A 24,813-nucleotide genomic window follows, 5' to 3' on the forward strand; every position below is an offset into this window, starting at 1 on the left:
TAAATACTAACAATACAATATACAGAGTGTAAATGAACAAATGGTTCAAATAATCTTCACAAACTAAATACAAAAAGAAATAAACAGTGCAAATGAAGAAATGGTTCATTGAGGGTAATATACTGAGTGCTAATGAACAAATAGTGCAAATAATCTTCACAAACTAAACACAAATAGATAAATAAACAGTGCAAATGATTCAAACAATCTTCTGAATCGGAAGGTTCCACCAGGTCTAACGACTCGTTTAAAAAAATCAATTCTAACACATCCTCCGATTTGTACTGCTGTTTTTTTTTTACATACTCATGCTCTTTCGTGTCTGTGCTCTTTCATGTTTTGCGCTCTTTCGTGTTTTGCGCTATGGTCAAAAACTTTGCATCCGTTAGTTTTCATGCGTAGTTTTCAATGCATTGCGTTTGTTAAAAATGTATAAAGAAACGTGATTGGTTGTTAAAATCACCAATCACTATGTTTGTTGGTTGAGTTGATGACCGTTTGGACGAATCTGGGCATGGGGGTGGGACTAAGCATCAACAATCGTTCCTGTTTGGCTCAGAGAAAGAAACCACATGTGTTTCCTTGACGAATCACTGCTGCAGATTTTGATGACGCAATCACCGGCACTACGCAGCCTATGAATGACCAATAGAGACAACCGTGATAACACGGGAAAGCTGTGAATCTCATCTTTACGGTGCATTACAAAAGCATACAGATTGGATTAGCGACTCAAAAGTTATTAAACATTTTAGAACGATAGTTATTTTATGCCGCGGGCGGCCGTATCGGTCTTTAAGGGTTAAATTTACCCAATTTCAGTAACAGGAGAATATAAGATAATAATTCAGCTCCACTTTAGTCTCTGTAAAACTTTTTTAATAAGAGTTTAATTCCGAGATGTGAATATGATTTATATAGGCTAGGTTTATATGAATATTTTCATCTCTTAAATGTTTACATGCACAACCTTTGTTTAAATTGGAATGAATTAATTCCGATTGATGAATCCAAATGTAGTGTTTACATGAACGATAAATAAAATTATCGTGTTGATTTGTGCGTTTATATGTCACAAGCTTCAAATCGGAATTGAGTTTTTGACATGCACACACTGCATGAATATTCCCCACTGTTTGCACATACTGTTCTCCTACTTTGTTTGTTTTAAAGTCCTTAAAAATTATATATTATGGGTCAGGTCATAATTAGGAGACAATGAGCATATTAACCGTTGTGCCGTGCTGCTTATATTTATTAAGCAGTAAAAACACCCGTACCTGCTCCCAAAACAGCCTGTGGATGAGAGTATGAGAGAAGGACTGGTGGGACGATGTCCTGCTCCACTTATAAGATTATGAATGGAAGGAGAATTTTTGAATGACACGAATATGTACGAATAGCCGTGAGATTGTTTTAGTCATTCATGACACATTCAACAACTACAACAGCTCGTACGCGTCATACGTAATTACGTCATTGCACACGAACAGCACTTTCCAGTTTCGGTTTTCAGTCTGTCACATGTCTGTCCTGTCTTGTGCTGCACATGGGTGTTTTGTTATGTTGGGCCATGTGCTCGTGTAATTGTCTAGCCCCTCCCATCTTGTTACCTGATTATTTAATTATTTGCCCCACCTGCTTTCCCCGTTATCCTCTTTTGTTTGTTTCCCTATTTAGTCTCCCTGTGTTTGCAGTCCTGTGCTGGTTCGTTGTCTATGTTTCCCTTGTGTTATGTTCCTGATTTATACCTGCCTTGTTTTCCCCCACGGGGAGTTTTTGTTTGTAGTTTTATTTTGTTTATTACTTAATAAATTCCTTACCTGCACTTGGATCCTCGCTTCACTCTTTGACCTTCCGTGACAGAACGAACCAGCCAAGATGAGGATTCAGCAGAAGGACTCCCACCAACCACCGATCACCCCTGTTTCCTGCCCTCACTATGAGCGCATTATGAGGTTCAGTAATTTGGCTTCTCTCCGGCAACAGGGGACCAGGATGAAGGAGTTCGCCCTGAAATTCAGCGCGGCAGCGGAAGGACTCGGTCTTGGGGATGCAGCACTTAAGGACTTATTTAATTATGCCCTTGATGAGCCCAGAAGTTCTCTAGGAACGTCTGACTTTTGAGAGATTCTTAAATTACGTAGAGCGTCAAGGGAATCCACCAGCCGGGGAAGTTGCAGATCCCCCAGAGGTAGCCGTGGAATCTGCGACGGAGACGGATACGGATACTCCCACACCACACTCTCGGAAACGGAGGAGGAGAAGGAAGACTCCCTCCGTGACTGTTCCGGTGGTCCCTGTTCCGGTGGTCCCTGTTCCGGTGGTCCCAGTTCCGGTGATCCCGAGTCCGATGGTCCCGAGTCCAGTGGTCCCAGTTCCGATGGTCCCGAGTCCAGTGGTCCCAGTCCCGGTGGTCCCAGTTCCGGTGGTCCGGAGACGGAGGAGGAAGAGAAAGGCCTCCTCAATGACCTGTCCCGCGGCTCCTAATCCGGAGGCCATCCCGGAGGTGACTGCCGTCCCTGATGCGCCGCCCAGGCGTCTTGCTCTGCCCGCGCCGCCCAGGCGTCTTGCTCTGCCCGCGCCGCCCAGGCGTCTTGCTCTGCCCGCGCCGCCCAGGCGTCTTGCTCTGCCCGCGCCGCCCAGGTGTCATGCTCTACTGGCCCCGCCCGAGCTGCTCGCACTGCCTGCACCACCCCAGCGATCCGTCACGTCTGCCCAGCCAGAGACTGTTCAGGTCACGTCTGCCGACCCAGAGACTGTTCTGGTCACGTCTGCCGACCCAGAGACTGTTCAGATCGCGTCTGCCGATCCAGAGACTGTTCAGGTCACGTCTGCCGATCCAGAGACTGTTCAGGTCGCGTCTGCTTATCCAGAGACTGTTAGGGTCACGTCTGCCGAGCCAGTGTCTCCGGACAAGATGGCCGCCTGTGAAAAGGATTTCGTTCTATATGTGCACTAGTTCAGGTGGGTGCGTGTTCGCAATGGTGGGTCGGTCAGGACACCTGAGGCAGGATTCAGTTCCCAGAATTGAATAAAATTATTCAGAAGTGACAGCACAGTCAGACCACAGGGCATTTATTGCTCAAAAGTCTCATATGGTGGACATTTATAGAGATGTGGTCTGTGAATAACAAAGATAACAATGAGAAGACAGTAATAACAATAACTTTCCACAATTGGCAAGAAACAATCATTTTCTCAAAGTATATGTACTGAAAAACATTACTGTAGTACTATGCAGTGCCACTAGATGGCGCATGAAGCGCACGGAAAGAAAGTAGGCTAAAGGTCATTCTAATTTCACTCAGCACGGTAAATGTGACGATCGACAAGTAATTAACAATCCACTAATATACAATATCAAATACTATAAGTTTACAACCTACAAACATCACTTAAAATCACTGAATGAAGAATTAAACTTAGTAAGGCAGCAATACGGAGAATGAACTTGTACACGGGAATTGCCCTGCTCGTGCGAGTTAACAAACAAGCGATAACAGACCAATAAGTCATAAATTACTTGTCTAACATAAATATAGAGTCACCTAGTAAATACAGCAAATTGAACTTACATATTTTCAATGACTCACGAAAGGGAATGTCCACTTTATGGAAAACGATTACTACTGTTTCCTCAGCCTCAGAAAACTTAACTCTGTCTTCAGCAGGCATAAACTGACTGACGTCACGCAGTGAAGCACGCTTATTGGCTGTCTTCTTAACACTGCCGCCCCCAAATATGTTGAGCATATTTGTTCATCTACAGGCTTAATCAGTTTGTGGGGGTTAAGTCTTTGACAGGTAAATCCTCGTCTGAGAAAGAAGGAAGGGGAATCAAACGAGCAACAGGTCGGGTGTAGATCTTATCATTGATTTGGATCTCAGCTGCTCTGATACAGCCATCTGAACCAGGAAAGGTTTTCATAACTTTGCCCACTAACCACAATGCACGTGGGACCTGTGGGTCTACAACCATAACTACATCTCCATTGGAGATGTTCCTGACCTCAGAATGCCACTTGTTACGAGACTGTAGTGTAGGTAGGTAGTAGCGGACGAAGCTTGACCAAAACTGATCAGCCAGTACCTGACTTTGCCTCCACCTCCGCCGCCCCATGAGTTCAGTGTCTGGATAGACCACTGGTGGCAAGGAACTATCTGGCCGCCCCATGAGCAGGTAGTTAGGCGTAACAGGATCAATGTCAGCTATATTACTTGAGGTGTATCCTAGTGGCTTGCTGTTTAGAATGCCTTCAACTTCAATGAGGACTGTCAGGAGAACCTCTTCGGTCACAACCTGGGAGCCAATGGTAGTGCGTAGGGCATTTTTCACTGACCGAATCTCTCTTTCCCAGGCCCCGCCAAAGTGTGGAGCATTTGGTGGGTTGAAGCGGAAGGATATTTTCCTTTTGGCCAGCTGTTGTTGTAGGTGAGGGCTGAGAGAAGAGAAGGCTTCTTGCAGCTCTCTTTCTCCTCCACGGAAATTGGTGCCCTGGTCTGAGATTAACTCAAATGGTGTGCCCCGCCGGGCTACAAACCTCCTTAAGGCCATCAAGAATGAGTCTGTATCTATAGAAGTGAGAAGATCCAGATGTATACTTCTTGAAGTTAGGCATTTAAAGATTACTCCCCACCTCTTCTCACAGCGTCGGCCGATTTTAATTTGAAATGGGCCGAAACAGTCCATGCCAGTACTGTAGAAAGGTGGTTTACGTAGTCTCAAGCGGACCGGCGGTATATCTGCCATTTTGGGAACAACTGGCTTACTCTTCCACTTTTGACACTCCTTGCATAGATGCTGCTGCTTGCGTATGGCTTCGCGTCCTCTCAATACCCAAAAGTTTCTCCTCATTTCTGCAAAAACTCTCTCGGGTCCTGGGTGGCAGAGTTTGCTGTCGTAATCCTGAATTAGTAATTTAGTGCTGAAATGATGAGGATGTAGAACTACAGGGTGGATTACTGATGATTCCAGTCCTTCAGCCCTTCGCAGGCGACCACCAACTCTGATGAGCTGGCTGGACTCGTCGAATTCTGGTGCAAGGGTAAGTAGCCGACTGGTTGACTGTACATGCTTCCCAGCTTTAAGTGATCTGTACTCATCAGGAAAACTGTCACTCTGGGATTTCTGGAGGATGAGTAATTCTGCAGCTTGATAATCTGCCGCTGACGGCTGTTCGGTTACTTTAAGGTTCTGGACTGTTGCCTCTACTAGCTCCTTCCAGGAACTGTAGGTGGCAGGATCAGGAATGTTTGGGATAATAATTTCTGTTGAAATGCCACAAAAAATTCCCTTACGGTGCTCTACTTTATCCTCCGGAGGTTGGATACTAGGAGTTAGTGGCCATGCTGACTCAGGTTCAAGGAGGAATGCTGGTCCTTGACTCCATCGGTTGGTCACTGACAGGTCTTTGAGGGTTTTACCTCGGGTCAGGTCATCTGCTGGATTCCTATCAGAGTCCACGTACCGCCACGTACACCCTGCAGTAAGGTCTTGGATCTCCGCTATCCTTGTTCCGACGAATACTTTAAATCTGTAAGATTCTGATTTGATCCAGGAAAGTACCGTTGTGGAATCTGTCCACATAAACACTCTGCTGATTCCCACAGTGAGTTCAGTCTCAAGCAGTTTGGCTAGCTGAGCACCATTCAGGGCTGCGCATAACTCCAATCGAGGTATGGTTTGTCTCCGCTTAGGAGCAACTTTAGATCTGGCCATGATGAAGGCAAGCTGGACTCGACCTGTATCATTTTCTGTTCGCAGATATGAGACAGACCCATAAGCCTGCTCAGAGGCATCACAGAAGATGTGTATCTGTCTTGTAACCTGGAACTGGTCAGTGTCTGAAGATACAAAACAACGAGGCAGTGAAATGCTGGCTAAGGTAGGGAGTTGTTCTTCCCATTCATTCCAGGATTTCAAAAGGTCATCCGGTAGATTGGGGTCATCCCATTCTCTCTGCTTATCCCACAACTTTGTACCAAAACTTTAGCTTGTGTGGTAAATGGGATGATGAAACCAAGGGGGTCGTACTGAGTTGCGAGTACTCTGTAGATATGACGAAGGGTACGTGGTCCAGGCTTCACTGGTCGGGTTTTATACCCAAGGGTGTCTAATTGGCAGTACCACTTTAAACCCAGTGTGGATTCCTGTATGTCAGTCCGGTCTTGTGACAACCACAATTCTGTGCTGTTGGATCGTGCGTCTGCTGGCAGGTGCTCAACCACGCTTGGGACATTACTTGCCCACTGACGAATATCGAAACCACCACTGGACAGAAGTTGGCTGAGTTTATCCACCAGTTGTTTTGCTTCCTCAGGTGACGGTAGGCTCTGCAAGCAGTTGTCCACATAGAAGTTTTTCTCTACCGTGGCTCTGACATCATCATTGGGCTTGCTGTGGTCCATGATGTGCCGTTGAAGGGCATAAATGGCACAGCACGGGCTACAGGTGGTGCCAAAGGGTAACACCTGCCACTCGTAAACATCAGGAGGTTTGGTTCTGTCGAGGTCCCGCCACACAAAGCGGAGGAGATGTTTGTCTTCAGGAAGAAGGCGGACCTGGTGAAACATCCCTTTGATGTCACCACTTATTGCCACTCTGTGCTCACGAAAGCGTAACAGTACGCCCAATAAGGATGGGCCTAACGCTGGTCCAGGCAGTAGGTAGTCATTCAAGCTGTGGCCTCTAAACTGGAAGGAACAGTTAAAAACCACACGATTCTTTCCATTATGTTGAACCATATGGTGAGGAATGAACCATGACTCACCCTCATCGTTGACTTCTTCAGGGGAAAGTTTGCATGCATAGCCAGAGACTTCAAGTTTCCTTATTTCTTCCTTGTATGCAGCAGCTTTAATGGAGTCCCTTTCCAGACGCTTCTCTGTACTCCTTAGGTTTGGCAGTACAGCCTCTTTAGAAGCCTGAAGAAGAGCCATGTCTCTCTTGCGTAGGAGTGGTGTAGCATATCGGCTTACTCCATCAACCAGTACTCTTGTGGTCTGAGTCTGTAGAAGGGTAAGAGCTTCTTGATCTTGTTTTGACCTTGTGACCAGCCCTTCGGATCTAATGGGGAGGACGTCGGCCTGCCAGAGTCGTTCGACATTCTGAAAAAGCTCCACCATTGAAGGATTAATAGTGATATGCAGACACTGCTGAGACTTCAATTTCTCTTCAAGAACTCGTGCTGGACCTTGCAGAGTCCAGCCTAGACGTGTTTTAATGGCTGCCGGACCCCCCGGTGGACCAAGGCGGACTGGTTCTATAGGGGTTATTAGGTGAGGATGGTCTGCTCCAATCAACAGCAGTGGGCTGGCTTTATGGATGGGCTGAAGTGGTAGACCTCGCAAGTGGCTGTATTTCTGTTGAAGAGCTGCAACCGGATAAGAATGTTCTGCTAGGCTCAATGGGTCGGCTGTAAAGGCTCTCTCGATGAGATAGCTCTTATTAGGTTGAGAGGGTGTTGAGATCCTGAAGGAAACTGCTGTACCATGAAGCACTGTGATGTCCTGCCTTATAGTCCTCAATGCTAAGTCCTCTGACTGCCCTGTGAGACCTAGTCTTTGAGCTGCAGACGACAGAAGGATTGTACGCTCTGAACCGTCATCGAGCACGGCATATGTGTCTAAGCTCTGACCCTTGTGTTGCAGGATGACTCTAATGACCTTAAGAAGGACTCGATTGGACCCTTCAGGCCTGTCCATGTACAGTGGTGTATTGGTAGAGCTGACAAGACAGGTGCCTTCCTTTGTTGGCTTATTCACATCGTGGAGGATTTGCAAGTGCTTACCATTGCATAAACGACATGGCTTCTTCAAAGTGCACTGCGCAGCTCGATGGGAGCGTCCACACTTCCAACATCTATTATTCGATTTTATCCAGTCAGTCACTTGGTCTTTGGAAAGTGTTTGGAAGAACGTACACTGGCTCAGGTAGTGGTCTTTGCCATCACAGTAAGGGCAGAAGGCGTTGCTTTTATTTATGGCTTTAGCTGGCTGTGGCAGCACCGATACTGATGGTTGATCTGCACCATGGAGTATTGTGGTTGGTTGATATTTCAACTTGGAATCCCTGCGGAAGTCTGTTCTTTGTTTGACTCTGTGAGCTTTGTCTCCACCAATGCTTTCATGGTCCTGACACCATGACTCAAACTTGAGCCACTTAGCAAAGTCAAGGAGTGTGTACACAACACCTGGTTCATAACTCATGTGTCTTCTAAAGGATGACCGCAACTCTGGAGGTAGTTTAGTCAGGAGTCGAGCCACATGTGATCCACACCGTAATTCAACTTCTCCTTCTGTGCCCAGTGTATTCAGGAGACCTACCAGTGCCTGGATTTGTAGCGCAAAGCGTTCAAAGCCTGCAGTATCTCCAGAATGGACGTCTGGGGAGTCCATTACAGCAGCTATTCTATTTAGAGCAAGTTGGTGAGGTCGCCCATACCTCTCAGTGAGTGCTGCCATAGTGTCTGAATATGGAGTAAGGGAGTTCAAGAATGAATCTGCTATCAAGCGGGCTTCCATTAACTTTAAGTGATCAACTAGAACCTGGTACTTAAAGAGTTCCGTTGCATCCTCTGGCAACAGATTACCCAAGGCTAACTTAAGGCGGGTGAATTCACCTGGATCTCGACGGGAAAAATACGGTATAGTTGGCTGAGGACCTCTGTAGGTTGTCTCCTGTCTATTCACATTCATCTGCCACATTCGAGGGTTTGCTGGTAACCAGTTGGGCTGGACGGAATAATGCGCAGAGGGCATGGAGGGAGTAGGGGCTGAGCTATCCACCTCTGGCTGCTGTCGACCCGAGTAATGTCTGTAGGGGTTATGTGTACTGGATGGAACCTGGGCTGCTACTCTACCAGTAGAAAGAGTGTCATCGTACTGATGTTGAACTGAAGGAGGAGCATGATGGTCATGGCTGTCTGTACTATAAGGGTTTGTACTCTTCGGAGTGGGAATTCTGCGTGGTGCTGGTACTGGATGAGCACGGGTTACTGGTTTAGGCACAGGTCTTTCTGACTCCATGTAAATGGTTCTAGGTGAGGGCACCGGAGATGTTCGAGCTATATACTGTTGTTTAGCAATGGGAGATGACCTTTGACTTGATTGACTCCTCATGAACATGTCTTGCATACCTTGTTGGATTTCTGTCAGTCGTCTGATCTCCTCCCTCATTGATAATTGAGATTGACGAAGCTCTCTATTCTCTTTTTCAAGGCCATACACTGTCTTGTGAAGTTCCAGAGGTAAAGAATGGCTATAGTCATCTTGTGCACTCCACTGGTCCTTAAGAAACCATGGCTCTGTTTGTGGACTCTTTACCTCTAAAGAATCAGGTGTTCCACCTTCAGCTCCTTCTTCTAATCTGTAATCTAGGGATGTTTGCAGACGAGCAATTGGGGTATCGTCCCATTGTTTATCTTCTCGCCCTTGTGTCTGCTGTGCTATTTGTCTGAAAGGTACATTTACTTGAGTGTTCGCTGGATACTGGACTTCGAAGTCTTGGAGGTATGCTGGCTGACGAACTGAACGTCTAGGCCGTGCACCTTGGATCTGATATTCTACACTCTGGGGTTCTGACATCCTGGGTCCAGTGTAAACACTCTTATCCGGCTCGAAGGACCATGTGAAAAGGATTTCGTTCTATATGTGCACTAGTTCAGGTGGGTGCGTGTTCGCAATGGTGGGTCGGTCAGGACACCTGAGGCAGGATTCAGTTCCCAGAATTGAATAAAATTATTCAGAAGTGACAGCACAGTCAGACCACAGGGCATTTATTGCTCAAAAGTCTCATATGGTGGACATTTATAGAGATGTGGTCTGTGAATAACAAAGATAACAATGAGAAGACAGTAATAACAATAACTTTCCACAATTGGCAAGAAACAATCATTTTCTCAAAGTATATGTACTGAAAAACATTACTGTAGTACTATGCAGTGCCACTAGATGGCGCATGAAGCGCACGGAAAGAAAGTAGGCTAAAGGTCATTCTAATTTCACTCAGCACGGTAAATGTGACGATCGACAAGTAATTAACAATCCACTAATATACAATATCAAATACTATAAGTTTACAACCTACAAACATCACTTAAAATCACTGAATGAAGAATTAAACTTAGTAAGGCAGCAATACGGAGAATGAACTTGTACACGGGAATTGCCCTGCTCGTGCGAGTTAACAAACAAGCGATAACAGACCAATAAGTCATAAATTACTTGTCTAACATAAATATAGAGTCACCTAGTAAATACAGCAAATTGAACTTACATATTTTCAATGACTCACGAAAGGGAATGTCCACTTTATGGAAAACGATTACTACTGTTTCCTCAGCCTCAGAAAACTTAACTCTGTCTTCAGCAGGCATAAACTGACTGACGTCACGCAGTGAAGCACGCTTATTGGCTGTCTTCTTAACACCGCCACTGAGCCTGTGTCTCCGGACAAGATGGCTGCCGCCGAGCCGGTGTCTCCAGACAAGATGGCCGCCGCCGAGCCAGTGTCTCCGGACAAGATGGTCACCGCTGAGCCTGTGTCTACGGACAAGATGGCTGCCGCTGAGCCAGTGTCTCCGGACAGGATGGCCGCCGCTGAGCCAGTGTCTCTGGACAAGATGGTGCCAGTTCCAGTGCCCGAGCCGGTGGTGCCAATTCCAGGGCCCGAGCCGGTGGTGCCAGTGCCTGAGCCCGAGCCGGTGGTGCCAGTTCCAGTGCCTGAGCTGGTGGTGCCAGTTCCAGTGCCCGAGCCGGTGGTGCCAGTTCCAGTGCCCGAGCCGGTGGTGTCTGTTCCAGTTCCTGAGCCGGTGGTGTCTGTTCCAGTTCCTGAGCCGGTGGTGTCTGTTCCAGTTCCTGAGCCGGTGGTGTCTGTTCCAGTTCCTGAGCCGGTGTCTGTTCCAGTTCCTGAGTCTATTCCTGTGCCATGGCCGCCCGAAGGGTCGTCTCCGCCCTGGCCGCCCGAGGGAAAGTCTCCGCCCTCGCCGCCCGAGGGAAAGTCTCCGCCCTGGCCGCCCGAGGGAAAGTCTCCGCCCTGGCCGGCCGAGGGAAAGTCTCCGCCCTGGCCGCCAGATGGACTGACATTTCCGCCCTGGCCTCTTGAACTCTGTGGTCCGCCCTGGCCTCCCGAACTGTCCATTTCCCCTGCCCCACCCTGGTCTGTCCTTCCTGTTTCCCCTGTCCCACCCTGGTCTGTCCCTCCCGTCCCACCCTGGTCTGTCCCTCCCGTCCCACCCTGGTCTGTCCCTCCCTGGGCTGTTCCTCTCGTCCCTCCCTGGACTGTTCCTCCCTGGTCTGTCCCTAGTGGAGCGTCTGGTAGCCGCTCCTTAAGGAGGGGGTAATGTCACATGTCTGTCCTGTCTTGTGCTGCACATGGGTGTTTTGTTATGTTGGGCCATGTGCTCGTGTAATTGTCTAGCCCCTCCCATCTTGTTACCTGATTATTTAATTATTTGCCCCACCTGCTTTCCCCGTTATCCTCTTTTGTTTGTTTCCCTATTTAGTCTCCCTGTGTTTGCAGTCCTGTGCTGGTTCGTTGTCTATGTTTCCCTTGTGTTATGTTCCTGATTTATACCTGCCTTGTTTTCCCCCACGGGGAGTTTTTGTTTGTAGTTTTATTTTGTTTATTACTTAATAAATTCCTTACCTCCACTTGGATCCTCGCTTCACTTTTTGACCTTCCGTGACACAGTCTGATCAAGTGTTTATTACTAACAATCTAACCGAATAAACGAATAAACCAAAAGAATAAACCAAGTCCGATCGAAATTTCATTTGGTAAAGCTCTTTTGATCAAGGTTTACATGAAGGCTTTTCAGCCCGAGCCGTCAATCTGATTACTAATGGATTATTTGGCTGGATGTAATCATGGTGTGTGTGTAAGTAAGTAAATTATAAAGTGAGAGTTATCATTTACCGCTATTAATCTATTCGTTTTTCATTAATATCTCTGGCTGTGTTTTCCTGAAATGATCTCCAGATGTGATGTGACAGCAGTAATGTCTCATACTCATATGTGACTGTGTGTTTTATTGTAGGACTCTCAGTATTTAGACGTCAGTCCAGTTTCCTCAGGATCAGCTGATGGTGAATAAAGAGCCGCTACAGAGACTGAAGACACAGAGACACACAGCGATCGCACTGACATGTGTGTGTGACTTCACACCAGTTTCTTGTTTTATAGTAATGGCTCATGAACATGAGAGCTGAAAATAGCAGCTTTAAATTGTTTCAAAAGTCTGAGACTACAGAAAAGACAAATGTTGTAAATTTTTCTACCAGCAGAGGGATTTCTGTTAAATATTTTTTTTGTATTTATCTATTTTTGTATATGACCAGCTATTAGTGTCCTCTTAAATCTTCACATTATTTTACTGGTTTATCATATAAAGCGATCGCGTCTCTTCAGAAAATTTGGACTAGACCGCTCAATTCATATGGATTGGTTTTACGAAAGTAAAGATTAAGTGGTAGTTTTGTGAACTTTCAGTGGAGGGACAGAAATCTCTCAGATTTTATTAAAATATCTGCATTTGTGTTTGAAGATGAACAAAAGTCTTACGGGTTTGGAACAACATGAGGGTCAGTAATTGGTGGCTTTTTTTTTCTCTTTCATTTTTCACCCTTTAATTTTATGATTAGCAGAGATGTGAATAAAAAGTTTTCCTTATGATTGTATAATTTCTGCAAATTAACTGAATCAGTTTTATAGTAGATTTGATACAGAAGATCATAATGTGTCAATTAATAATGTGTGCAGCTTATATCAAAGAACTGGGACTCAATAACACTGACAGAGAGTGAGGTCATAGCTATTCTTGTCAAGGGGGAAGGGGAAGGTCCTTAAAGGCTGTATGCATCATCTAAAGACTGTTGTCAATATTTGTTGTTTCAATATTTTCTAGAAATGCTGTGCCCTATTCATAGAAATCCATAACAGTACCAAAAAATACTGAATTATTAGCTCTAAAATAATTTTAGGCTAATTGCCCTGACTAGTATTCTGAGCAAATGTATAGAAAGGGTGTTTGTATATCTCACACTTCTTGAGGACAGATAGACAGCCTTTAATGTCTATATTAAATTGTGATCCCTCTTTTATAGTATTCAGCATTAAAGTTGATTGATTCAGAGTTTCATGACTCCTGTGCAATAAAAGATTTGAGATTGAAAGTCACGTCTTTGTTCTTCCATTCAGTAGGCTACTGTCTATTTGAACTTGTGTTGCTGTTAAGTTATTTCCGTGGGTATTTAACCCCGGTGGCGTAGTCGGGATCAATTGTGACCTCACGCCACGGTTACAGATGATTCAGGGAATTTGGCCTTTGTGTTTCCTCACATTTAAACTCCTGTGAAACAAGAAGTCATAGCTGGACAATTTCATGTTCCTAGTCACTCTGGTGTGCTAAAAAAAGGTACATATTAATGGGAATATACCTCAGAGATATGTTATTCATAAATTCTAGGGGTATGAATAATTGTGGCCAATGTGTTTTGGAGAAAAACATTTATTTCATTATTTTTATTTTTTTTTCACTTTCAATTCTTTTACTTCAATGAAAGGTTAGATTTTTGCCTTTTTTTTATGAAAGATCAAAAGGATAAATGATACAGATTTATTTTTTACAGCCAATTTTGGTCATATTTACCAGGGGTATGATTAAGTCTGAGCACGACTGTATATTTAAAAATGAACTCAGCCTGCAAAAATTCTGAAAATAGTGATATTGTTACTCTGTAAAGCAAGGGCGTAGGTTTGATTTTGAAATTGGTGGGGACGGGGACATCCCCTGAAGCTGAGCTGCATCTGTCATTAAAGGGATAGTTCACCCAAAAATGAAAATTCTGTCATCATTTACTCTCCCTCAAGTTGTTTCAAACCTGTATGCATTTCTTTCTTCTGCTGAACACAAAAGAAGATATTTTGAAGAATGTCGGTAACCAGTATTGAGTTTTTTTTTTCTATGGAAGTCAATGGGGTCCATCAACTGTCTAGTTACCGACATTCTTCAAAATATCTTCCTTTGTGTTCAGCAGAAGAAAGAAATGCATACAGGTTTAAAACAACATGATGGAGAGTAAATGATGACAGAATTTTCATTTAAAAGTGAACTTACAGAAATGAACTGTTGGCATATTTGTTTCACATCAATAATGTCCAGTTTGTTCTGTTGGACATGACACACAGCAATACTGTTAAGTGTCACTTGTGTCATTGTTCTGACTGAGCCATGTTTTCAGTGTCCTAAGAGCACTGAAACTTCTTTCAGCCTCAGCTGATGAGACTGAGTTTTAACTTAATCAAACATTCCTCTCATTTCAACAAGACCAAGCAATGTTGTGTTTTTATGTTTTATGGGGACTTTTTACAGACATAATGATTTTATACTATACAAACGGTATATCCCCCTACACTAACCATGCCTATCACAGAAAACTTTCTGCATTTTTACATTTTCAGCTGTTTTCCAAAAATAAATAAATAAATAAATAAATAAATAAATCCCCACAAGGACAAGTATTTCGGATATTGCCATCTTTGTGGTGACGTTTTGTCCTTATAATGTAGTGTTACACACACACACTTAAGCATACACAAGCTCTCTCTCTCTCTCTCTCTCGATTGTCAAACTAACGATTGTTCGCCACTTATCCCGCGATTGTAATACAGTGGACACACGTAGTAAAAACTGATTTGTCCCGCATTTTTGTGCACAGAACTGTTGATTTCTCCCTAGCTTACCGCATCTAGGTTTCCTTCGGAGGAGCATTGCCGCTTTACACAAGAGCCTCTCACAAGTTAGAAGTTAGAAAAAACAAAGCCAATCAGTTTAGCGATGTGTGTTAGCAGGCGGGACTCAGATATATAGGCTATTAACCGTTTGTGTACCATGAATTGCGCATTTTTCTCAGAACGCTCTTGTAAGAGATTTTAATCTAAATAAGATGTTTCTTGATTAAACAAAATAAGCATAATACATAAAAACCACAACCTGACAACAGTGGTTATATATAAATATATTTTAAGTTTTAATCGAAATTATTGATAGGGACATATCAGTGTCACTGGATATTGGTAGGGACACGTCCCTAGCGTCCCTACTAAATTCTACGCCCCTGCTGTAAAGGATCTTGAAAAGTAATTTGGCTCCACCTGGTGGTCATTTTCGTGAACTACAGTCTGGTATTTATGTTGCACTTTTACTCGTGTAGAGTTGTGATTCACTAAATAAGATGCAGTTTGCACTTTGCCTAAATTTCCTAAATAGCACTGCATTGAAATGTGTATTGTCATGTTGTTTTCAATTTGTCATGTTATTTTCAAATGATCATGTTTTCCAATTTTTCCCCACTAAAGCATATACACCACATTTCAGAAAAAAACATGCTGTAAGTAATTTTCTTTAACTAAAGAAATCGAGACCCAAGAGCCATAATCTTTTGTAAACTAATGATTTATATTTTATCATAAGAGCAAGCACGTATGCGTGTCAACCCGATTCAGTGCAATAATTCAAGTACAATTTGAATTTAATTATATTCAGTGTTGCACAACCAAATTTATGCAAGACATTATATAATTTTTTGCATGTGTTTACAATTGGTTTACATTTATTAATTTAGCAAAAATACTCTCTATTTCAAACATGTTTTGATTTTTGCCAGATCTGGTGCTTTCAGCCTCTTTGCCACAAACCAATTCACAACCTGCAGTGAAGCTACAGACTCCAACAACAATAGTAAACCTGTAAATGTTGGGAATATATTTGTGATAACTGTATGAAATATGTGGAGATTGTGGACATAAATTATCCTAAACCATGTAGCAATATACATAAAGATACTGAGAAACAAATCAGTTGGTGTTCTTTCTTGATTCTTCACTATTGACTGCTGAGAGGTTCTCCAGATTTGGTGGCTGTAGTTATAAAATCATATCTGAGATATAGTATGAGTTGTGAACAGATATACTTGACCTCTGATTCTTGACCTTTAAAATGCTAAATCTGAATATCATGACCACTAAAACATGTTGTGATTTGTGTTGTCAACTTGCCTGTGATTAGTCATGTGTTGCTGTAGTAAAACCACTTGTACTTGTACCCCTAAAGGTAAAACATTTGCACAATTTTTTTTTTTCTGAATGATTTATTAACAACAATTACAGAACGTCATACAATCCATTTGACCTTTTCACAATAAATTACAAATATATAATTGCACAAACTAGCCTAATTATATAATGCAGTACTGTTCAAAAGATTGGGGTTGGTAAGATTTTTTTATGTGTTTGAAATAAGTATTTTCTAATATGAATTACAGTAAAACAGTAATATTGTGTAATATTATTAGAATTAAAAATAGGCTATCTGTTTTCTATATGTTAATATATATAGTAAAGTGTAATTTATTTCTGTGATCAAAGCTGAATTTTCAGCATCATTACTCTAGTCTTTAGTGTCACATGATCCTTCAGAAATCATTATAATATGCTGATTTGCTGCTCAATAAATATTTCTGAATATCATTGTTGAAAACAGTTGTGTGAATTATTTGATGATCAAAGTTAAAAGAACAGCATTTATATGAAGCAGACTCTCAGTCACCCTTAACTGTCAGTTTTGACAATGCATTATCCTTGCTGAATAAAAGTATTAATTTCCTTTAGAAAATCCAACTGACGTCAACATTTTGAACCGCTGTGTACACTTTTTGTTTGTTTATTGTGAAATAGCTAACTCCCTATTGTTTCTCTGTCATCCAATAATAAGCATTGTTCAGGGCTTCGTTTCCCAAACGCACCGTGAGCGAACGCTCTCTCTTTGGCTAATAATAATAATAATAATAATAATAATAATAATAATAATAATCTTACAATATCAGTATGTTGGCTTTTCCAAGCCAACTTAATTATGACATAAATCATATGCATTAGTACACAAATGACATGCTTTTAATAATAAAAAAAGCATATTATGCCCTATTGCTTAATAAGAAATAACTTAGTCACAAAACATACTTAATGTTATTTCTTTAAAATAAAAGATTATTATATGAATTAAGGGGTTTGATTGATTACATTAAGATTTGTGATTCCACAATTGTATTATACTGTTCTTTAGTCAAGGCTAGACAACCAATTAATATTTATACCCACAAAAAATAGCTAGCATTCTGTAATTTATTTAAATGTCTAAACTGTTAATAAGAAAAATAGTAATACACACAAATAAACATTATTTTATGGATCTTTTAATAAATAAAAGTGTACCTGTAACAAAATGCGCTGATTATTGCGATAAAAAATAATGACAATTATAATTGCATTACGAATTGCTGTGAATACGGTAAGGCTCAGCTATCAGTGCAGTAAAGCTCATAGCACGATCATCGGATAACGTTAGCTGTATGCTATGCTATTATCTAAGGCTAAGCTAACTAAAAAACACACTAACAACGAGAAATGTTTGATTTCACAATCTATAGCTTCGGTTAAATACTAGTATATGAAACGTATAATTTAAAATACATTAAATACATGAATGACTCGTTATAACGTAGTACAAACGTCTTCTATAATAAAGTGATTTTGTATTATTTGTAACCAGGCACTAAAGCGATTACCCATAAAACGTGCTTTGAACCAATCGGATTGCTTGGGTCCTACGCCCGGACTATTTACACCCCCCATGATTCATACCGAAGTGACCGGATAATTCACCACACCGGAGTTTATGCTGGATTTAGTGCGTAAATCAATTTGTTTACAAATTAGACGCTTTGCAGTTGTTATGTTAAAGGTTTTGTTTTGGATGTGTTCATTATTGTGATTATATTGGCTGGGTTTATAAAAGTTTATAAAATTGAAAGGGATATTTGCTTGGTGCATTTGGAAACAAAGCTTGTCTATTTCTAAATGTAATCGCGTGCATCGCTGATCATGATTACTGTCCGTGTGTTGAAAAAAAACTTAGATTAAACACACTCACAACAGACACACCCCAAAGCGGAGACGTCACAGCGTTGCCAGCGGCACTGAGCGGAGTTTACAGCGAATACTGAAACAAAAAGTAAGTTTGCCGCGCTTGAAAAGCGATATGCTGTGTCCTCCTAACAAAACTTGAATGCGCACGTAGCGTGACGTCTTTGTTTTTGTCTTTGCCCACAGAACCTCTCACTCTACGACTTTAACATAGTAGGATGTCCTGTTACTTTATCCTCTACAGTAAAAGACCTGGGTGTTATACTAGACTGCAACCTGTCTTTTGAAAATCATATTTCATTATGTTACAAGACAAGAACAGCCTTTTTCCACCTTAGAAACAATGCTAAGCTACGTAATATGCTATCAGTTTCTGATGCAGAAAAATTAGTTCATGCATTCATGACCTCGAGACTAGATTACTGTAATGCTTTATTAGCCGGTTGTCCTGCATCCTCAATAAACAAGCTACAGTTAGTCCAAAATGCAGCCGCTAGAGTTCTTACTAGATCAAGAAAATATGATCATATAACACCAATTTTAACATCACTACATTGGTTACCTATAAAGTTCTGTATTAATTACAAGGTATTGCTACTGACTTATAAAGCCCTAAACGGCTTAGCTCCAGTCTATTTAACGGATCTTCTATCGCCCTATAATCCATCGCGCTCTTTAAGATCACTAAATTCAAGGCTTTTGGTCATACCTAGGATTTCTAGGTCCACCAAAGGAGGGAGAGCATTTTCACATTTGGCTCCAAAACTCTGGAATAGTCTTCCTGATACTGTTCGTTGCTCAGACTCGCTCTCCCAGTTTAAAACTAGATTAAAGACGCATCTCTTCAGCCAGGCATTCATATAATATTTTAATCTTACAGTTAAATCTGACCTCTAGGTCATAAACGCCAGAGGAGAACTGGCCCCCGACTGAGCCTGGGTTCTCCCAAGGTTTTTTTTTTTTAGGTCACCTGATGGAGTTTTTCGGTTCCTTGCCACTGTTGCCTTTGGCTTGCTCAGTTGGGGATATTTAATTTAATTAATCAATCAACAATACTATTTATCAGCATTACCAAACGTGGACGTTTTCCACTAGAAACAAACATTGATGTATTATTTTAATTTAATTCTGTGAAGCTGCTTTGATACAATCTGTATTGTGAAAAGCGCTATAATAAACTTGACTTGTTTTTCGCGTAACAAATAAAAAGTGAAAGTAAATTATTTGAGTTAATGTTTCGCCATTAAAACAGTCAGAATCGATTAAATGCGAAGTATCATAGAAACCTTTATGAAAGCTAATACATTCATTCATGTGTAGATAGAGGTGGATAAAGACGGTGGATTTTGTGTATCTGTAGCTAATTAAATGTTGATCAAGGTGAGTGTTCAGGTCTTGAGACACTTTACAGGTGACTTCCGCATTCATATTTCCCCGAAGGACCTATTACTTCTTCGATATGTGTTTGTTATTTCTCCTTTTTTTCGCAATTGAATGTGTTGTATGTGGTTTATTTTAGCATTTGTGTTAATATATAGTGAACGGCTAACATGTGTTGAGTGAACGTCGGCATGATCCTGTTTTTCAGACTCCCAGGATCCGTTCAGCTGAATTATTGTGTTTGTTTGTCATTTCCATCCAGAGTCATTGGTGAAGATCAGATTCTGTTTGAACTGTTCAGCTTCATCATTGATGACACACAATCATCCAGAGATGAACATTTTTCTCCAGGATGCAGGTACTTTGAATAAACACTATTAAATCACAGAATAAACACTATTAAATCACCTTTGGCAGATGGCAAGATTATGTTTTTGTTAAGTGAAAATTTTAAATTTTATTAAAACCATCAAGACCAGTCTTTGCATAAAGTGTTATTTAAATATTTTTTAAGATCTTATTATGAAAGTGATTATAATCATGAAGGATTAAATCTGTTATTATGTTATAGTTCAGTTCATCAGAGGAGATCAGGACCAGAGCCCAGCTGTGTGTCTATGAGGAGTGACGAGTCTATGGATCATTTTATAGAGTTTAAGAGTGGAGATACACAGACTGATCTCAGGTATGACAGTTCTAGAAAATATGATTTACATTTTTATGGTGTTTTGGTATTATGATGTTCTTTCTAGGTATTTTTATCTTTGTTGTATTTTTTAATATTGTTGCTCACAGATAAGGACACATCTATGGCCACGTTTACACAGCATCAGAACAACACGGTTGTCGGTTCTGTATTTGGGTCCTTAATACAGTTTACTGTGACAACGGGATTCATTTATGGGAGCGACAACTGTAATATAGCCGAACTCACACTCGTAAATTTTCAGGACTCTCTAAAACATTCTCAGAAAACTGTTACTGTGTGAATGTAACTGGACTGGACTGCTTGTTGTCTATCATTTCATTTAGTGCGAGAGAGCTGCTCTGTTCTGCACTAATGTGTGTCTAACGTGTGTTGCTGGTTTTTATGTGTGGTTTCGATAATGTACGTCGATGGCAGTATGAACTGAAGGTTTTAGATCCAGTCACTGTTCTCCACTGGAGCTGCTACTGTCAAGAGTCACGAGGCATTTATTTGTCAATTGCACAATTTACACTGGCAGAACTGGGAATTGAAATGCTTGTGATGAGGCTCAGACTTACAGTAACAATAACAGGACCACAAATTAAAACACAAAGTGGAGGGTACTGGGATATTAAAGTATCTATTTTGTAGGCAGAACAATACAAATAAGTGGCTGTACCGAGCAGATGTGAGATCTGACTAGATGCTCACAGCACTTTATGATGACTGATATCAGTGCTATAGGGCAGTATTCATTCAGGATACTTTATTCGTTATTTTGGAAACATGGATGATGATGGTCTGCTTGAAGCATATGGGGATCCCTGTCAGACTCAAGGAGAGGTTGAAGATGTTAGTACATATGCTGGGGTCAGAGGCGTGATAATCTGACTCCACTCTGTCCTGTTTTGGCAGATCTGATAGCCTTTTGTAGACCATACCTGGACGTCTTGTAAGCAATCAGATCCCCAGAGTTCAAGGCTGTGGTTTCGTGCTCTCAGCCTGGTACGCACCTCGCCATTGACCCATGGTTTCTGGTTTGGAAATTACTTTATATTGACCAATGGGACAGTATCCTCTGTGCATTTGTTGATGTAGCATATCACAGAGTCTCTTTTTTCATGTATGTTGCTAGCTACATCTTGAAAAATTTGTCATTCTGTGTATTCAAAGCAGTCCTGCAGTCTGGAGATCCTCTCTCCATTAGTGAGCTGTTCTAAAAAGTGTTTCCCTGTTTGAGGCATTGTCTGTAGACAGGTAAAAGCAGTTACGTTTTCTACGCGTGACTCATATGCTCCTCCCTCGATTCATTTTTATGGATGTCGCCGTCTTTAATATTACTTTGGTCACCGTCACTGGTTATTGGTAAATGTATATATTTTTTAATACAGTAATTCAAAGCATTAATTCAATCTCTCTCTGTTATAGTTCAGTTCATCAGAGGAGATCAGATCCAGAGCCCAGCTGTGTGTCTATGAGGAGTGACGAGTCTATGGATCATTTTATAGAGTTTAAGAGTGGAGATACACAGACTGATCTCAGGTATAACATTTTGATTAAATATGATTATAGTATGGCATTTTATGTAATCAGAATAGTATCAGTAGTATTTTATGTGATGTGAGAAATTCTTGTTGTACAAAGTTTACAGTTGTTTTTGTTTTTTTAATCTTTATCTGATAGTTTGTTGTATATGACTCAGAGACACATCTGTGAAGGCACTTCAGTTAAAAAAAGAATAAAAAATTATGAGCATAGAGTAAATAAAAAATCATGAAGTTATATTTAAAGTGATTGTTTTATTGATAAATGAATATGTCATTTGTTGAATACAGTCATTCAAATGATTCACTTTAATCTCTTTAATTAATTTCTTTATTATAGTTCAGTTCATCAGAAGAGATCAGAAGAGTCTATGGGTCATTCAGTACATTTGAGTGGAGATACACAGACTGATCTCAGGTATAACATTCCTGTAAAATATTTAATTTGAAGATATGATACAGAATAAAAAAGTCATTGTACTTTTTAGTTCATGTAATAATGTGGTATTATTTTTACAGCCATAAAGTCCTCAACATGTTTAGATCAAATCTGATGAAGAAGTTTGAGTGTCTGTATGAGGGAACAGGAAAGCAGGGAAACCCAACACTCCTGAATGAGATCTACACAGAGCTCTACATCACAGAGAGTGAGAGTGGAGAGATCAGTAATGAACATGAGGTGAGACAGATTGAGACACAATCCAGGAGAGCATCAACAGAGGACACACCGATCAAATGCAATGACATCTTTAGACCTTTACCTGGACAAGACAAACCCATCAGAACTGTGCTGACAAAGGGAGTCGCTGGCATTGGAAAAACAGTCTCTGTGCAGAAGTTCATCCTGGACTGGGCTGAAGAGAAAGAGAATCAGGACGTTCAGCTCATATTTCCACTTCCTTTCAGAGAGATCAATTTGATGAAGGACGAAACACTCAGTCTTTTAGATCTTCTTCATGTCTTTTTCCCTGAAACAAAAGAAATGGAAATATCCTTTGACAAATATAAAGTGTTGTTCATCTTTGATGGTCTGGATGAGTGTCGTCTGTCTCTGGATTCTCAGAGTGATGTGAGGTTGTGTGATGTAAGTGAATCAGCCTCTGTGGACGTGCTGCTGATGAACCTCATTGTGGGGAATCTGCTTCCCTCTGCTCTCATCTGGATCACCTCCAGACCAGCAGCAGCCGATCTCGTCCCCTCTGAGTGTGTCCATCGAGTGACAGAGGTACGAGGCTTCAATGATCCACAGAAGGAGGAATACTTCAGGAAGAGAATCAGTGATCAGAGTCTGGCCAATACAATCATCACACACCTGAAGTCATCAAGGAGCCTCTACATCATGTGCCACATCCCAGTGTTCTGCTGGATCTCAGCCACTGTTCTGGAGAAGATGTTGAGCGAAGCAGAGAGTGGAGAGATTCCCAAGACTCTCACTCAAATGTACACACACTTCCTGATCCTTCAGACCAACATCAAACATGAGAAGGACTATGAGAAGAACATGACAGATGAAGACATGATCCTCAAACTGGGGAAAGTGGCTTTTCAGCAGCTTGTGAAAGGCAATGTGATCTTCTATGAGGAAGACCTGAGAGAGTGTGGAGTTGATGTGACAGAAGCATCAGTGTACTCAGGATTGTGCACTCAGATCTTCAGAGAGGAGTTTGGCTTGTTAAGAGGAAAGTCTTCTGCTTTGTTCATCTGAGCATTCAGGAACATCTAGCAGCTCTATATGTGCATCTCTCCTGTACAAACAACAACAGAAATGTGTTCGACTCAATCACTAAACAGAGTTTGCTGTCTAAATTTAAGGACTGGCTTCAGCTCAATCTATCAGAACATGTTTCATTATCTGAGCTGCATCAGAGAGCTGTGGATGAGGCTCTACAGAGTAAAAATGGACATCTGGACCTTTTCCTGCGGTTTCTTCTGGGTCTGTCAGTGAAGTCTCAGCAGATTCTCCTACATGGACAAATGAAACAGACAAGCAGATCTGACAGCAATGAGGAAACAGTTGAGTACATCAAGAAGAAGATCAGGACCATTGACTCTCCAGAGAAATCCATCAATCTGTTCCACTGTCTGAATGAACTGGGTGATCATTCACTAGTGGAGGAAATACAGCAGTATCTGAAATCTGGAAAAATGAAGGAAGTCAAACTCTCTTCATCTCAGTGGTCAGCTGTAGTCTTTGTGTTGTTGACATCAGAGGAGAAGCTGGATCAGTTTGATATTAATGATTTTGTTGGAAGAGACAATAAAACTGAACAACTAAAGGTTCTTCAGAAGCTGCTTCCTGTGATTAAAGAATCCAGATCAGTTCGGTAAGTACATGTATCAATCAGAACAATCAGTTCACTGTTAAAACATTAAGAAAATAAAAGTTCATAAATATTCAGTGCTGTAAATCACAGAGTATCTGAAATTTGTGAGATGCAGAAATTAGTGCAGATGTAATGTGTAGCAACGGCTCCACCATAACAAGAATAGCATTGTACAATGAGACATTTAAGATTATTTACAAGTCATTATTTTTACAAATATTTGGAATGGAATATAAAAAATATATTGAGCGTATATTACAAATATTACATTGTTCATGTCTATTTTGACATGCCGTTTTGCAGTGTGTAATTGGCCATCGGTTCTCTCAGCAGCAAGAAAAACAAAACTTTCATTCAATGGATTATGTATAGCCTAGAAAGAGCGCTCCCTTTACAATAACTAAAAGCTGTCACTCATCTCAGTTCACAATCTCACAAAGTTCCATTATAAAAATGAAAGATGTCTACACTGCATAAAGAAAATCTTACTTGCATAAATGAGAGGATTTGCAAACATGCAGAAATCAGCACTGAACAAAAACTCCAGCGTTTTAAACAGTGAGTGAATTCTGACTAAATGAAAGGGCTGAACATGAGCTGGGGCTGGGCGATATATCGAATGACATTGTTAGGCGCATCTCGTCAGTAAAGCCGGTTCCTTGATTAGTAGTAAATCGCCATCACCTGCTTTCAGATGGAGCGGCATTTACTACACAGAGCAGGGGCATGTTCAAGTTCAAAACGGTGCGCAACGTTTTGCTACAGTTTCCGGGTTGAACGTCATGTTTTCTGGAAATGGCGTGCACCGGTGTGCAATGGGGTTTGAGATGCGTTTTCTCTTGTTTGGTGGGTGTGTCAGAACTGCAGTCCAATCAGCAGCAACATGTATAT

General features: G+C 41.4%; 2 pseudogenes across 2 annotated transcripts in view; both read left to right on the plus strand.

The window, feature by feature from the left end:
• The window catches only part of LOC311297544 (NACHT, LRR and PYD domains-containing protein 3-like), a 30,365-nt pseudogene extending 17,192 nt beyond the window's left edge, over nucleotides 1–13,173 (plus strand). Inside the window, exon 11 of the transcript XR_014630304.1 lies at nucleotides 12,042–13,173. The product of XR_014630304.1 is annotated as an NACHT, LRR and PYD domains-containing protein 3-like (transcript). The remainder of the gene's footprint in view (nucleotides 1–12,041) is intronic.
• A 4,524-nt stretch (nucleotides 13,174–17,697) lies between these two features.
• Nucleotides 17,698–24,813, plus strand: part of LOC311297548 (NACHT, LRR and PYD domains-containing protein 3-like) — a 42,448-nt pseudogene continuing 35,332 nt past the window's right edge. Inside the window, exons 1-6 of the transcript XR_014630305.1 lie at nucleotides 17,698–17,750; nucleotides 19,629–19,724; nucleotides 19,938–20,051; nucleotides 21,483–21,596; nucleotides 21,939–22,016; nucleotides 22,118–23,922. The product of XR_014630305.1 is annotated as an NACHT, LRR and PYD domains-containing protein 3-like (transcript). The remainder of the gene's footprint in view (nucleotides 17,751–19,628; nucleotides 19,725–19,937; nucleotides 20,052–21,482; nucleotides 21,597–21,938; nucleotides 22,017–22,117; nucleotides 23,923–24,813) is intronic.

This window comes from Rutilus rutilus, assembly GCF_951802725.1.
Source record: "Rutilus rutilus genome assembly, chromosome: 9".
NCBI classification, from domain to species: domain Eukaryota; kingdom Metazoa; phylum Chordata; class Actinopteri; order Cypriniformes; family Leuciscidae; genus Rutilus; species Rutilus rutilus.